At 34.8% G+C, this 11,144-nt stretch overlaps 1 protein-coding gene across 2 annotated transcripts in view; it reads left to right on the top strand.

The window, feature by feature from the left end:
- Positions 1-1,562: 1,562 nt before the first annotated feature.
- The window catches only part of LOC138708000 (uncharacterized), a 47,685-nt gene continuing 38,103 nt past the window's right edge, over positions 1,563-11,144 (top strand). Inside the window, exon 1 of one of the 2 annotated variants that reach the window (XM_069838108.1) lies at positions 1,563-1,784. The gene's annotated coding sequence lies outside the window, so the exon portion shown is untranslated. Of the gene's footprint in view, positions 1,785-1,840; positions 1,963-11,144 lie in introns of those variants that run through there. The other variant, XM_069838109.1, reaches the window with a different exon arrangement.

Here is an 11,144-nt window from a genome sequence, read left to right as displayed (position 1 = left end):
CGATGGAGTATAGCGATCGAAGCGCCACTAGTTCACATGTTTTTTTTTTAACTAAAAACCCCTGAAAGTACTTCCTGAATTTGAGATTTAATGCAAGAACTTTCTTCTCATCCATTTCAGCAGATATTTAAAAAAAATTTTTTTCCAATTGGCTAATCTGTTTTTTATATCCTTCAACTTCATATCTACTTTGTAAACATTGCTCTTTGAGTTTCTTATTTTCCTCTAGAACTGTGTTATAATTTTTAAGTAGAATTTCATACCTCGCTTCTTCATTCTGTGGCTCAGGTTCTGGTACTGACTCACCCACTTCATTAATTTCAGCATCCTCTTCCAACATATTGTGAACAATAGTTTTGAGATTTCTCTTCTCCATTCTTATATTTCGAGGTGATACAGTCTTCTGAGACTGTTCTGGTGTGAAATTTAATGTTGGAACAGCTGAAAGTAACACAGAATTAATAATTATAATTAACGATAATAATAATAATAATAATAATAATAATAATGATAATAATAATGCCTATCATAATAAGAGTATAAAAATCAGTCATGTGATAATTTATAGGCAGAGCTTGACAAACGGGACTTTATAATAAACAGGAATTTCCATAATTCATAAGTAGTAAAGGGAGAACACAAGTTATAGATAACTTTCTTCACAACAGACATAATACTTGATATATTTTTTAAAATTTCTTTACACAAATTTTAAATGTAATTAAATTATTAGCCTTACCAGTTGGTTTTAAAGTCCTTGGTCTTTTTACTTGAATACCAAGTAATGAAGCCCTGAAATCCAATTCAAAATCTTCCTCTTTAAAATGTAGTGAGCATATTCTGCTGGTATCAGGGTTAAATTTATCTTGCCTTTTGCACGCTATTATCCACTGTTTTCTGATGTCTTCTCTTTTAGGTATAAAAAAAAGAAACGTTTTCACCTTTGCTTTTGTGGTAAAAGCTTTTGCAGATAGCAACAGCACATCTTTGGCCTGGCATGGCTGAAAATGGACTGGGAACAATACTATATATCATTATCGGTATTATTGTTATACATATTATTTTATTAAATACATGGTGTACAAAATTATTGAAATTTAAAAATAATTAATTTACTAATTTTTCCATAATATAACAGCGATAAAATAATAATGGTATTAGATTGAAATACTATAAATTAAAATCGCGCGGGAACGTAAGTTTAATGTTTCCAAACGAGCCGTAATTCATTTAACATTAGTTTAAGTCATTTATAACGCAGGACTTTAAGCAATTCTTCAATATTTATAAGGTGAAAACATTTATGCTATTAAGCAATTCGAAAAGATCACTCAGAACACATTTAAATGCCGCTATACGCGGGAAACGTGTGACGTCACTGACGATCCCCGCTCCCCTCAATACCCTCGTAATTAAGCTCCATTTTGAGGCAACCTGTAGAGAGTTAAAAAGCCTTGGTTAAAAAGAAGTCTTTTTTTTTCCCCGCCGAGTTAGCGATGTCGGTATATATGAAGTCTTATCGTTTGGTTAACCTTCACGAGATGGCAGAGTATTGAAGACTGTGACAAATTCTGAACTGTGAACCGATTGGTTGCTCGCGAGTGACGAAATGCAAAACCTGCTGAATATGTCATTTTCATGTTTTTCGTTTTTATCGCAGTGATGCGTTGCTGTGTTGCAGAAGAGTGGTTAGTTAAACTCTTATGGACTGTAATTATGAGGTAGCTGGTAGCCACTGAGAAAAGTAATTTTCTTGTGTTCATGTTGATCGTGCTGTTACAAAGGTAGGATCTAGTATTCTGATGTATCTAGTATTGTCATGTGATATTAATGAACGAAAAGGGGAAGTCCCAAAGTTTCCCAGAACACCATAGAGGTTTAATATTATAATGTTGTGTAATAAGTGATTTCCAGTATATAAATAATTGGTGATGACAAGTAGGCTTCAAGTTGTGTCAAATGGTGAGCCATTTTCATTCTGTGGGAAAGTATTAATAACAGAGACTTTGGGGAAATTGAAGATATTTTTTCTACCATCACAGCAGAGCCTTGTGAAAAATATTGTGCGTGGTATTGTAGAGAAAACAAAAAAATAGCATTTTATTTATTTTCTGAACATATTGGCTAGACATAGATTTAAGAATTAACCAAACCTAAATAGGGTACCACTATAGTAATCAGGTGTGACTGGAATGGGAAGTGTCTGAATCTGTGTAATTGTTCTATAAATAGTAACCATCATCCTACTGCATCATTTCTTTCCTGGACCAGTATAATACAACATCAAAGCTGTTCGCGGCCGGCCATAATTATTTATATTAAAGTATGATTTTACTCATCTGCCGTTCATATCGCCCCCATATTGGATGGAATGATAGGCCTACACAAGGCATTTTCAACTCTATGACGTCACACGTCTCTGCTCTCGGGCTCCTTGAGAGGGGCAAAAGGGCAGTGTAGGGTGAATGGCAGTGGAAGAGGTAGAGATGTTTAAATAGCGGAGACACAACATTACCAAACCATTCTTCGTAAGGCCAACGGGCTGATAGTTAGACACTATCCCATTCTGGCGGCCTTAACTCCTAACAACCTGGGGGGTAGATCTTACCATGTATAAGGCCCTCATTTGCTGTCATTACCTATGCCGCACCCACATGGGGGTTTGCGGCAGTGTCCCATCTCCGTAAACTCCAAGTTATCCAAAACCAGGTGATTCGACTCATTACCCATCTCCCCCGAGTCGCCTCGAGAAGAAAGTTCCATGATGAACTAGAGTTGCCAACCATAGACGAGTTCATTGCTCGACTGGCTAGGAACCTGTATGCGGAAGCTCGTGTTAACCCCAACCCGCTCATATCTGGCCTCGGCCAGTATGATCCTAAGTTACGGCGTAGACGCCAGACAGGTCCATTAGCTATACTCTTGAGACAGGAGGACAGGGAGGCTGGCGTTACTCCCAGGTTTTGGTAGCCATGACTCAACTCCATGAGACTCCTTGGATAGTGCAACCGCTTTAAAATGACCTTGTCTTAACTGGACTAAACAAAATCCCTACCTAATAATATGTACTTTTGTTGATCGATGGAACAATCATAGAGCCAATGGGCTAGTATATATCCATCGATTCATAGAGTCATTCTACCTAAGAGCCAACTGGCTAGTCTCTGATATTGAGACAACTCATCCTGCCTAAGGTTTTTCCGTGGTTTTCCTAAGGCGCTAAGACAAATGTCGGGATGAGCCCTAAAAGAAATGGGCCACGGACCTGCACTCATATCCCCATGAACCTCCCTAATTACTCTAAATTAATTAATAATTACATCTCTCCCCTCTCTTCGTAATTGAGTCACCATAAAGCCAAATGGCTGGTCTCTAAATTGAGACGATTCAACAAGGCTCATGACAACAATCACCTCCTACATAGTAGCCAAATTGGCTAGTCTCTTATATATGAGACAACTCATCCTGCCTAAGGTATTCTGTGGTTTTCCTAAGGTGTAAGACAAATGTTGGGATGAGCCCTATAAGAAATGGGCCACGGACCTATATGCCCTTCCCCATATATATTCCCCTTTTCTTGTAAACGACGTATGCCCTAGTTCAGAACCTATGATTTGTCTATTAAATGTACGAGGTCACTCAATTAGTCGCAATTTGAAAGGACAGGGATCTCTCAAATTGCAGATTTAGATTTCACAGTGCCTCTTCCGACGGCCTTCACATGCCTTGTCATCGAACAACAGATGACAGCGTCTTGCCATCCTAACGGCAAACACCAGCCATCTCCTCCTCGCCCCATTCCGTGATCACTTGAGCAAATCTCCGTCCCCCTCGCGTATGTGGTACCTAAGAGGTTACGTCCAATTTCGGCTTCCCCTTCAAAATTTTCTAGAGCTCCTTCAGTGGAGCAGCATGAGCAGCATATCCTGGAGTGAGACTAGTGGCCAACAGGCTTGGAGCTCACATATTTAGTTTTGTACAGCCCCCAACCCCTTGCAAGGACGCGTTTTGCGTACCTTTTAAATTTGTCCTCCCAATTCTCTTTCGATTTTTTTCGATTACCCTCCCTCCTCCACCTCTGCTCCGAGAGGGGAAACTCGCTCCGACGTCTCAGGTTGGCCAGTTGGAAATGACTAGCCTACACTGTAAGCATAGTCCTAGTTATTTAAGTGATTCATTACATGTCACTTCAACGTATCGGCTTGACATTCATATAATTATCTCTTCTCTCCTATATCATCACAGTTTGTTGTATTTTTTATGTTAGGACAGATTTGTATATAGAATATTCTTCTCCAACCATATGAAACCAACTCATTACCGAAGGAAGAAAAATTTACTTACTGTTAGAGGCAGGATTGCGAGATTCTTTTGGCAGGAATCCAGAATACTGTATACTTTAACGTGATTACATATTTGAATTAATTCAATTTGTAATGCAACTGATTTCATTCGTTTTATTTATTTCAACTCATACAGAATCTAAACTTTTAATTTTGTTACATTTTTGCTAGATTATGAAATTTCCTTTGAATTATTGCTAAAGTCTGGAAAAATAATGTTATATTAGAGCCTGATCTATACAGAAAAAGTGCATGATACAGTAGGCCTATTTAAATCCCATCAGTAATAAATCAGTGTCCAAAGAGAATAAAGAAAGATACTGTATACCGATATTACAGATTGGCTACTACATTGTTATTACGGGTGTAATTTTATGGTGATTATTTTACCCTGATTCCAGTGATTAAAATGATTTAATTTCGATGAATATTTTGTAAAAACCAAGAAACTTACAAAATAATGAAATAACATTTTTAAAAATTATTATTGAAACAAACCCTTTGAAACTAACATCAAATTGTTTGCATCATTAATTTCATTTCATTTATTGTATTTCATAGATCTTACATTAGCATTGAAGCTTTAAGGTGTGGAACAAGTCAAAATTTTACAAGATTACAATCACAATCACAATTACAATTACCATTTTTTACAATATTATACAATTTTTACCATTTTTTTACAACAATATTTTGGCGAGATGTAGTGAGATGAGGTGAGGCCCGAGGATTTGCCAAAAGATTACCTGGCATTTGCCTTATGTTTGGGGAAAACCTCGGAAAAAAACCCAACCAGGTAATCAGATCAAAGGGCATGAAATGAAGTGAGGCCGAGAACTCCCCACAGACCATTCGGCATCAGTCCCACGGCTGGGGAAAACCTTGGAAGAAACAATGGGACCAAACGGGGGATCCAACCCAAGTCTGAGCGCAGCTCTGGATCAGCAGGCCAGTGAGTCTGCCGACTAAGCTACATCGATGGCTCTACTAAAATATACAGTACATAGCCAATCAGATTATTAAATTTACAACACAAACAATTATTCATCAGTTGAGTTATAAAATATAATACGTAACAAGTTAATTCAATTTAAGGCATAAACAATTCAATCAGTTGACATATACAGAAATTAATAATTACATATCATGAAAATTACTTCAAATTACGAACATAAACAATTCATCAATAGATGTATACAGATTACTATTCAATTTAAAGCATATACAATTCATCAGCCATAATATACAAACATATACAATACAAATTCATCAGCCAAACTATACAAACATATTCAATACATAGTAGACAAATTAATTCAATTTATAAGTATATTTTCATTAAGTTATACAGAATTGTACAATTCATATCAAGTAGATTAATTCAATTTATAAGCTTAAACAATTCATCAGTTGAGCTATACAGTGTGCTATCCAATTTACAACATATACAATTCATCAGTTATGCTAAACAAAAATATACAATGCATAGTAAACAGATTAAGTCAATATAAAAACATATTTTAGTTGAACTATGTAATTTTTATTTTAGTACGTTATTTTACGATGCTTTATCAACAGCTTAGGTTATTTAGTATCTGAATGAGATGAAGGTGATAATGCCGGTGAAATGAGTCCGGGGTCCAGCACCGAAAGTTATCCAGCATTTGCTTATATTGGGTTGAGGGAAAACCCCGGAAAAAACCTCAACCAGATAACTTGCCCCAACTGGGAATCGAACTCGGGCCACCTGGTTTCGCAGCCAGGCGTGCTAACCGTTACTCCACAGATGTGGACTTGAACTATGTAAAATTGTACATTCCAAATTAAGTGGAATAAACAATTCATCAGTTGTGTAGAAGGTATGATTATGTGGAAATTTGGTTAATTCTTTTCTAAACCTTTTCTCATGGTTCTTCATATCTTTAAGATAATTAGGGAGTGAATTGAAGACTGTAATACATGAATAGCGAACTCCTTTCTTATAACAGCTTAGACTAACAAAGGGTAGATGAAGATCTGATTTATGTCTTGTATTAAAATGATGAATGTCTTGATTAGTACTAAATATATCTTGGTTTTTAATAAAGAGCACCATTAGGAAAAGAATGTATTCACAAGGTAAGGTCAAGGTTTCTAAATTTTGGAAAATATTTTTACATGATGTCCTTTTATGCACATCAGCCATTATTCTTATAGCTTTCTTTTGTAAAACAAAAATGTGTTTAGCTTCAGACGAGTTACCCCAGAATATTAATCCATATTTCATTACAGAGTGAAAATATGCAAAGTATGACATTTTAAGTAAGTTTATATCACCAATAGCAGATAAGAATCTTAATGCATAACAGGCGGAGCTCAATTTACGAGTAATACATTCTATGTGTGTTTTCCAGTTCAAGTGATTATCCAACTCTAAACTAAGAAACTTTGTGCTTATAGATTCTTTGAGATGAGTTCCATTTGATCGAATACTGTAGGAAACCTGAGCACTATTGTGTGTATTAAATTTGACTGCAGTGGTTTTATCAACATTAAGTGCTAGTTTATTTGTATGGAACCATTCATTCATTAAATTCAGCGCTGTATTGAAAATGTTTATAAAATGACTGTATTGTTTGCTTGAAATAATCACACTTGTATCATCTGCATATAAAATTACATGAGATAAATTGTTTATGATGAAGGCTAAATCATTAATATAAACTAGAAACAACAATGGACCTAAAATTGACCCCTGCGGAACACCATGTTTAATATTTCTAAATTCTGAATAAGTAATTAAATTCATAATTCAATTTCATTCGACTCCCCTCCCCTCCCCCGCCCCCAAAAAAAGCAACACTGAAGAAGAAAAAATTATTTTCCTTTTCTTCACTGGCTTCTGTGAACTGTATATAATGATTAAAACATGATTTTAGCTTGCATTCACAAATACTTTTAACATAAACATCATTTGGTATTTAGCCTACATGTATGTTCTAATGCACTGTTGTACCCCTCTCCCCATTTGTTACTAATTACCAACATAACATGCGAGAGGTACAGGACGAATTACTTTCTAGGGAAATGATCCATTTCCATTGTACAGATATTGCGTGCTGGACCTCTCGAGTAACAACTGGGAGAGGCGGCTACAACTGTACATGAGAATATATAGGTAAATATCAAACGATCTTAATGTGAAAGTATTTATGGTTGCAAACTAAAACCACATATTTGCCACTATAGATGGCCAACGAAGCAAAAGAAAAATTGTTTCTTCTTCAGTGTAGCTTTTCTGGAGATTTTCTTGCTACATGTTTTAATTTACCGGTTTATTCATGGTTTGACTTTTAAATTTTGAAATAAACCGATATTAATAGTAATAATTTAGTTGTAAGTACATACTAAAATATATCCACTCCTAATAGGGGTTAGAGAAGAACGCCCTCTTTATCAGTTCTAATTAGGAACAACGTCAAAAATATAAATAATTGATTAAATGGCAATCTTTCTCTTGTTAATTATGTAAGCATGTGCGGCTTACAGCTGTTTCGGTGCTACTTGACACCATCCTCAGAGCCTTCTGTGTCTCAGCGCCATCTCAACTTCGCTGCCTGTTGTGTGGGTGCGTTCGTGTGATGAGTTATGTCAAATAGTGTGGGTGTTGAGAATTTGATTAGGGTGTGTCTGTATATTTCATATACAGATCGCCATTTAATCAATTATTTATATTCAAGTGTTATTCAACGAAAGATTCAACATGGGGTCAAAAATATAATTTGAAAAAAACGTACATCATTAACAGAAATAAATGAAAAGAGTTATGAGAATGTAAATAATGACATAGCCAGTGAGGATTTCTAGACTGATGATGCAGTAGCACAATAGTCGTATCTGGACAGACTTTAAGTTTTTAAAACGATGATCATGATAAAAATAAAGTAATATTAGCCAATCCAGTTACTAAATTATTATGACTGATGCGAAATTAGCAGAGGTGGTTACTATGTGAATGAAGTTCGTTACCATGTACATTCATTATTCATCACTTCTCACTGAATAGTTAGTTCAGTATTAAATACCGGTATGATGACAATAGTAATTGCGGATATAATTTTATTTCACATACTAAAAACCTCTTTACCTCTGACTGAGGTTATGACTGATATGTAGGCAGTATGGTACTCTCACTTTATAATGTGTGTCAGAGGGAAAACAATTGTTTGTGACAATTGTAATATGTTACTAGTCAGCGATGTATGCAATGGAGGGGAAAAGGAACTGGCCACCACACTCTATTATCTTCTGACTTAGTTGTTTCATGAATGATGTCTTATTGATGTCACTAATGAGGTTCAGATGTGTCTTTGGACAATTACTTTGACTAAACAACAGACTTTGATTTTGTACCAGCCATAATTATTATTATTAGAACTATTAGTACCGTAACTGATTTGCCTAACATAACCTTATAATAATAATAATAATAATAATAATAATAATAATAATAATAATAATAATAATAATAATAATAATTATTATTATTATTATTATTATTATTATTATTATTATTATTATTTATGCCTAGATAATTTTCCATACAGTAAAAAGGAGAAAAAAATATTTTTATACACAAACTTTTCCGCATCTAACTTTACTTTCAACAAATATTTTCATGACAACCTTTAAAGTAGGCCTACATGCAGTTAACAACGTCGTTCTCAATTTAGATTATTGCAATTGCTCATTAACATTTCTATTCATTGCAACTATCTGTGATTTTGTGAGCTTCTGTTCACTAAGACTTTGCTCCATATTTAAGTACCATTGAAATATTAATAATCAACAGAATTCCATGACAGATGCAATCATTGGAGAATAATGTCTAATTATGCCTAGGGCTACGTAACTTATGTAATTTTCAAAAGAGGGTTTTGGTGTTGCTGTTCGTCACTTTCTGCCCTTAATCAGCTCATTATACAACTATTGGTAATCTGGATCACTTTCAGGTGCTTGCTTATCCAAAAGTTTCTTTTCAAGTTTATGGCACTTCGATATCAAAGTTTGTGCATCTGGTACATTTTTCGTCTTGTAGAGGAATCATCAAAGATCGCTTTGTATATGAAGCTGTACAGATCCAGAAACAAAATTTGGGCCACCTGAGTATGCGCAGTTTGTTATAACTGGAACTTGGAAAATTCGGCCCAAATTTTGTTTCTGGGTCGGTACCAATCTCTGTCCAATGCAAGATAATATTTTAGCAACTAAAGAGAAACTTAAGTACTATGGTTTTGAAGAGAATTTCATTTTTTGCGTAATAGACAAACTTATCTCTTTTTTTTTTCTTAATAGACAAACTTATCTCTTCTTTTTTCTGGATGGTACTTTCTTAATAATAAAGGCTGCGGTAATGACAGCTTCATAACTAGAGTTACGGTATTTTTTATTGTTTTCTTCATGAGAGAAACCTTAAATAACTTAATTTAAAACAAGCAAAATATTTTTAATAAGAGATTAGTAATGTGTGTACTGCATACTTAGCAGGAGACAAATAATCTGAAACCACTACTAAACTTAGGGTTTCTTTTTGAGACCATGCACATACTGCGAACAGTGCAACTTGTCCGTAAGCTCAATATGCACTTTGCATTTCATTTTGAGCTTTTGTGGTACAATTTTCAGAAAAATCTATTTGTACCACACCTTCTCTGAATTAGATGCAGTGCTTTCTCTTTCACCTTTGAAAGCAGCAACCTGAACCCTTTTAATGTAAGTGTGGACTAAGAAATGCGGTAACTCACTTGAATAGTCCACTGCAAGAATGATGGATGTCACTTTCTTGTCGAAAATGATCCAAGACTGTCAATGCATAGCTTAAGAATATAGAATGTAGATAGAGAGTTATATGGCATTAACAGTGATAGTCATTGCCCAGTAATGATCGGAAAATCACAGTTAAGCTTTGAGCGCTAAGGATTTCAAACTTTCAATTGCTTCTCCTGCAAAATGTATTCCAAATGACATCCATTATTCTTGCAGTGGACTCTTCACTTCTTAGTAACTCACTTCCCTCAGTCACTGTTTCTTCTATCTTTACTTTATCATATGTGATTCCATGAGGTACAATGAACAACATTAATAAAGTCTAGCCTACTTGAATATTAAGAAATGCAGCTAATTTGGAAAACAAAGAGCAAATAAATCAAGTAGAACAGTGTATTCTCTGTGGATTTAAACAAGGAGAAAGATTTGAGAAGATTGACGTAAAGCTCTCTCTATGGATTTGAACATTGAGAAAGATTTGAGAAGCCTGATATAATTTCGTTACTGTTGCTTGTAATTCTGTTACCACCATTGACTTGATAATAAATAAAAAGAAAATTCTAATAAAAATCGCACAGGTTTGGCTCATAATATAATTAGAAAATCCTGCAGTTCATTATTCTTACTTTTCTTGTTAAGGTAATAAAGAGAAGAAGCATTTTTTGGTAACGATTACTTTTCATGGAGCATTTTATTGAAAAGTCATAATTTAACATATATGTTCTGCAATGAAAAAATTATATTATTATTTTCCAGTCCCTACAAAGTCTAAGGAATGTAAACAAAACAAAAATAAACATTCTCTGTCAATTCTTCTATAATGAATACCTTTTAAAGTACAAGCACGCTCGCACGCGCGCGCGCGCACACACACACACACACACACACACACACACACACACACACGCTCGCGCGAGTGAGGAAACCGGTTACTAGTGACATGGGTGAAAATTTTCGTGAAAAATATGAAAACCTGATAAATAATTGTTAATCCTA

This window comes from Periplaneta americana, chromosome 10 (genome assembly GCF_040183065.1).
Source record: "Periplaneta americana isolate PAMFEO1 chromosome 10, P.americana_PAMFEO1_priV1, whole genome shotgun sequence".
Classification (NCBI taxonomy): domain Eukaryota; kingdom Metazoa; phylum Arthropoda; class Insecta; order Blattodea; family Blattidae; genus Periplaneta; species Periplaneta americana.
The sequence above is the reverse complement of the archived record's forward strand: the minus strand, read 5'-3'. Positions and strand labels throughout refer to the sequence as shown.